Here is a 6,000-nt window from a genome sequence, read left to right as displayed (position 1 = left end):
TGGATTTTAAAGTTTGAAAACTCCAAAAGCTAGTCCTGCTTTGTCCTATCGGGTTCCAAAGGGTGAAAATCAACTTTATAGCAGGAAGTGTTTTCAAACATTACAAGAAGGGTCAAGATCTGGGCCGAGCAGGTTATGTACATGTTGCCCAAAGCTTCTTGCTCTCAAGCACCAACCTGCATGGCCTGTCTGGAACCATACCTGGGCTCAAATGAGACAAAATTAGATACTGCGTATTTGTGTACACTAACAAATACAAAAAACAAGAGGGAGATAACTCAAGTATACAATCTCTGTTAAGGAGGCACTGACAGGAAAGTTTCTGGGAGTAAACTATGGTATATATAGTATCCCATTAATAATTTAAACCGTTTAAACTGGCACTGATATTCTATTTTGCTTGCTGTCTTCCTTTGGTGAACTGGCAAAGATTTCCATCAATATTCAAGTCTATCAACCAACTTCTATCTATTCCCTTGTCATTTAAATTCTTCAAACATGAATTCTTAGACCATAAAACTGCAGGAGCTTACTTCCTTCCCACTACCAGAAAGGGACCACTCTACAATAGGTCCTGCTAGTAGGGTGCAAGTGATAAAGGACTTGGCTACTAACCAAATGGTCAGCTCAAACCCACCAGCCGCTCCACAGGTTTAAAACACAGCAGTCGGTTTCCATAAAGATTATAGGCTTGAAAGCCCTAAAGGGCTACTAGCTACTCAGTCCTATAAGGTTGCCATAAGGCAGATTCAATTCAATAATTTGTTTTACTTTTGTGTATAATGGGTTACTATGTGTCAGAATCAACTCAATGGCAACAGGTTTGGTTTTGTTTCACTTATAATAAGACCTGAAGTTCCCGAAAGCTCATTGCTGTGACCAAAACAAAATAAACATTTAATATAAATTAAAGACGTTTACCTCAAACCCAGTTCTATTCCTACAGACCACATTTCCAATAGCCCAGTGAAATAAACGTGAACATGCCAGTTATCCGTGTTTCCTCATAACCCTACATTTGAGAACATTTCTTATATACAGATCTCTAAAGACATGCATCAAATTGACATGAACAAAGCTGCATGTTTTCTTTTAAAAAAAACAACTTATTTAAAAACAACAGTGAGACACTATGAACTTATAAATGAAACTATGATACTATATATTTACATAAAATATATAATATTTAACTTACATTTCAGATTGGGGATTTAATGTATCTTAAGGGTCACTTGGGTCAGTCAGTATGACAGTTTCTGCTGCATTGTCTTTATATTTGATGTTTATTACTTTGAATTTTTTTATTACTTTTACACTTACTACTGAAATAATGCATTCATGAATGAAACCAATTTACTGGGATTAATATTCACTTTAGATTTGTGTTAAACTGACACATATCTGTAGAAATATCACAGAGAATTTCGAGATTAGAAAGCTTAGAATAAAATACATTTGGATATATATTTGTCTCAGTAAGTGGATAAAAGTCAGCATAAATGGTAGGAGGTAAATGTAAAAATGGTTTCTGTAATTTTCACTGCGGAAATAGAAGTACATAAAAATGACGCGTCCCATAAACCTAGTGTTAAAGAACATGCTTCTAAACCAGTGGTTCTCAACCTTCCTAATGCCGCGACCCTTTAATACAGTTCAAGTTGTGGTGACCCCCAACCGTAAAATTATTTTCGTTGCTACTTCATAACTGTAATTTTGCTACTGTTATGAATTATAATGTAAATATCTGGTATGTGGGATGTATTTTCTTTTTACAAATTGAACATAATTAAAGCATAATGATTAATCACAAAACAATATGTAATTATAAATTGTGAAATACTTATGTTTTTTGATGGTCTTAGGCGACCCCTGTGAAAGGGTCGTTCAACTCCCGGTGAAGAACCGCTGTGCTAAACGATCAAATAAGGTAAGCAGTTCCACTATTCCTATTTTACAGGTAAGAAAAGCAGTGGCTCGGATTAACTGAATTAAGGTTGCTCCAGGTCACACCTGAATAAATGGTGAAGCAAGGATTCAAACTCAACCAAATTGACCAAAAGTCGCTAACTCCAAGGCCCCTTGTTAAACTGAATTTAAAATCTCCTCACCCTCTCTCAGACTTGAAACAAAGAAGGAAAAGGCCAGGGAGAGTGGGGATAGGAAAAATCCACTTCTACAGTCTGCAATCCCAGTCTCGGTTAACGGGTGTCACCATAAATGCAATCTTATCAACAGAAACCCTAATCATCTAGGGCTCTTTTCCTCTTGCTTATTAGCCCACCTCCAATCCACAAATCCTTCTGGTGGATTTCACCTCAGAAATGTCTTCAAAGTTGGCCTAATTTCTCCATTTTTAGCTTGTTCCAAGTCCTCCTCATTCTATTTAAACTCCCTGCTCAAGTCTTTGATGGAGCCCTTGTTATTAAAATGGGTTAAGAGTGGCTAGACTTCGAAACAGGTGCTCAGCAGTCCAAACCCACCAGTCACTCCAAAGAAAGATGAGGCCATCTGTTTTTCCATACAGATTTACAGCCACTGTGAACTGTAAACAACTCCAGAGCAGCGGGTCCACAGTATGGGCCCAAGTCTTTATCTACTACGTTAATTCCGTCTCCACGAGGAATTCCAAACTCAAACTAGGTAGATTTCAACACACAAGGTAGAGCCACAAGTGTGGGTTTCCAAGACTTTCTCTCTTTGGGGGAGTTAGGAAGCCTTTTTCTTCTACAGAGCAGCTTGGTGGTTTTGAACTACAGACCTTTCAGGTAGTGGGTTACCATAACTCTAAGCTTAAAAAACAAATCCAATCACCAGTGGGTATAATTATACTGCTCAATTTAATTGTTATACAACAATTATAATTGTTGAAGCTATAATTCAACAATGGTGGTCTTGTCTCCATTCAAAACAAAACAAAATTTAGATTTTTTTCTTCAATCATTTTATAAGTGAAATAAGGCCTGTTTTCCTATTATAAAGTGTCCCTGGAGAGACGAGAATACGTATAAAGAACTAAAACTCACAAAAAATGTCACCTTCCTAAGAATGCGTTTGGGAGAACTACAGACAGATTGCTCCTTAAGAGAGAGGATGGCATGACTTCATCTAATTTACTTTGCCATCTCCAGGGACTGGTGGTGACAACACGCTTGGTAAAGGGCAGTGAAAAAGAAGGCCACTCGTAATGGAGAGACTGACACAATGGCTGTAAAAACGGGCTAAATGACAGCAGCAACTGCGAAGATGGTACAGATGGGACAATGTTTTGTTCTATTTTACGAAGGGTGACTATGAGTCAGAACCAACCCAACAGCACCAAACACAAGATGGTTTGTGGTAATCCTGCTTCTTCTCATTTACTTTCACATCTTTAAAACGATGATTTATACATCGCATCATCATTTTTAGTAGTTACATAGTCCTATATAAGTAAAAATGTAAATTTATTTTTTGCAAATGCCTACTGCAGGATATTTGGCTTATTTCCACATTTTGCCACCATACATCCCCTATAAATTTTGAACGTTGAAGCATGTTTCTAACCATCTGCTAATGGGAATTAGGAGAAAAGTATTATCAACAAAATACCAAGGGTTACCAAGATAATTTCAATTGCTTTTTGTTGATGTGCTTACTTACAGAAGTTGATTTTTATATCAGGTGCACATAATATGCCCAAACATTCTATGCTAAAATCAACCCTAGATAACTAGAGGAATTAAAAGGCAGTGGCCTGATGACCTCCAGATGCTCTCCCAATCAAATAAGCCTGTAATTCTGTGTTTAGTACTATATACTGTTGTTTCCCTTCCTGACCTCAAGCTCTGGGATATCTGAGCCATGTACACATCCCCTATACAAATCAGTGTCTATTACACAGTAGGGATTTGGGATGATTATGTAAAATCAGTAACTGCACAGTCTTCTCAGAGCTAACTTTTATGAAATGCATTCCAAATCCCAATAATCAGGAAAAACCACCACGCCCCCTTCTCTCAATGCCAATTTTTCCAAATATGATCATCTAAGTATTATATATGTATATCTATATATAGATATATTTACATGTGTGCATGTATGCATGTACTTAATTGGATTATAGGTACTTATATATAACATACTGTATATACTCGTGTATAAGCCCAGTTTTTCAGCACATTTTTGGGTGCAGTTTTTGTGGTAAAATTAGGTGTCTCAGCTGATATTCGGGTCGACTTATTCTCGAGTTTATATGGTAATTTAATAAGTCACTGCTTTTAATTATCATCATACTTCAGAAGAACAGAAAGTAACCCAAGCCTAGGAATTAAAAGTATAATCTCACTACAGTTAAAATTTCCTCCAACAAGTGTATTACTACCCTGTTTCCCCGAAAATAAGACAGTGTGTTATATTAATTTTTGCTCCCAAAGATGCGCTAGGTCTTATTTTAAGAGGCTATCTTGTTTTTCCATGAAGAAGAATACGGTACACATTTATTGTTTATTGTTTTATTAAAAGAGACCTCGCACTTCCTGTTTGCTCCGGCTGCGCTGCGGCCAACAGTGAGCTGCAGGCCAGCTGCTACAGTCCAGAGTCCAAAGTTACGGTAGTTTCGGGGGGTGTCTTATTTTCAGGGAGGTCTTATTTTCAGGGGGGATGCCTTATATTTCAGCGAGAGGCAAAACTGTAAGTAAGTCTTATTTTCAAGGGATGTCTTACTTTTGGGGAAACAGGAAAATAGTAAAATTAGTTCAAATTATTATCCTTGTTACATTTTGGTTAAAATAGCAAAGAAATGTTTATTCTCACCATATAGATTACTCAATCTGTATGCGGAGCAAATAATCAGAGAAGCTGGATTATAAGAAGAAGAAAGCAGACATCAAGATTGGAGGCAGGCTTATTAACAACCTGCAATATGCAGATGACACAGTCTTGCTTGCTGAAAGTGAGGAAGGCTTAAAACAAATGCTGATGAAGATCAACAATTGTAACCTGCAGTGTGGATTACAATTCAGTGTAAAGAAAACACAAGTCCTCACAACTGAACCAATGGCATCATGATAAGTAGAGAACAGACTGAAGTTGTCAAGATTTCACCTTGCTTGGATCCACAATCAATGCTCTGGAAGTAACAGTCAAGAGATCCAGGGACACCTGGAGCTGAGTAAATCTGCTGCATAAGACCTCAGTGGGGGGTTGACAAGCAGGGAGGTTACTTTGAGGACTAAAGTGCGCCTGACCCAAGCCAGGCTATTTTCAACTGCCTTATCTGCATGCGAATGTTGGACACTGAATAAGAAAGATTGAAGAACTGATGCATTAACTTGTGGTGCTAGTGAAAAATATTAAAAGTACCAGGGACTGCCAAAAGAACAAACAAATCTGCTTTGGAAGAAGTCTAACCAGAATGCTCCTCAAAGGCAACGGTGGTGAGACTTTCTCCTCACATACTTTGAACACGTTGTCACCAGAGACCGGGCCCTGGAGAAGTAAAGTATAAAGGCAGTGAAAAGGGCCCCTCAACAAGCTGGATGCACACAGACAGTGGCTGCAACAATGGGCTCAAATCTAAGAACAATTGTAAGGATGGTGCATTACTAGCAACTGTTTTATTCTGTTCTAAATAGCAGGGCTGTCATGAGTAGGTATAGCCTCATTGGCACCTAACAACAATAGAGAGATACTACTTCCTTAAAAGTTCTTCATATTTGGTCTTATATTTCCAACTATAGGTTATTCGTCAACTATCCCATGTCTGTTTCCCTTGCCCATCATTCCTCCTCTAACTCACTTCTGGCTAATCCCTGATCCTTCTACTCATGTCTTTACACATTCTCTTTCCTTCAGCAAGAAATACATTCAAAGTTTTATTCTACACCAATAGTTTCAAACTCTGTTCATCTCACACCAAATATCCAGACCAACAACCTGCCCACAGAATAGTGACTATTTCAACTTCCTGTGCTGGGACCCCATCCTATCATCTTCCTGCCACAACTAGCTCCCCACCTAGCT

At 38.0% G+C, this 6,000-nt stretch overlaps 1 protein-coding gene across 3 annotated transcripts in view; it reads right to left on the bottom strand.

The window, feature by feature from the left end:
* Window positions 1-6,000, bottom strand: part of DYRK1A (dual specificity tyrosine phosphorylation regulated kinase 1A) — a 125,762-nt gene that overhangs the window by 92,484 nt on the left and 27,278 nt on the right. The gene's annotated exons all lie outside the window — the stretch shown is intronic.

The sequence above is a fragment of the Echinops telfairi genome, unplaced genomic scaffold (genome assembly GCF_000313985.2).
Source record: "Echinops telfairi isolate 266 unplaced genomic scaffold, ASM31398v2 ScPeMD7_7469;HRSCAF=8507_0, whole genome shotgun sequence".
In the NCBI taxonomy this organism is placed as follows: Eukaryota; Metazoa; Chordata; class Mammalia; order Afrosoricida; family Tenrecidae; genus Echinops; species Echinops telfairi.
Note: the sequence above shows the minus strand (reverse complement) of the source record. Positions and strands in the feature narration are given on the sequence as shown.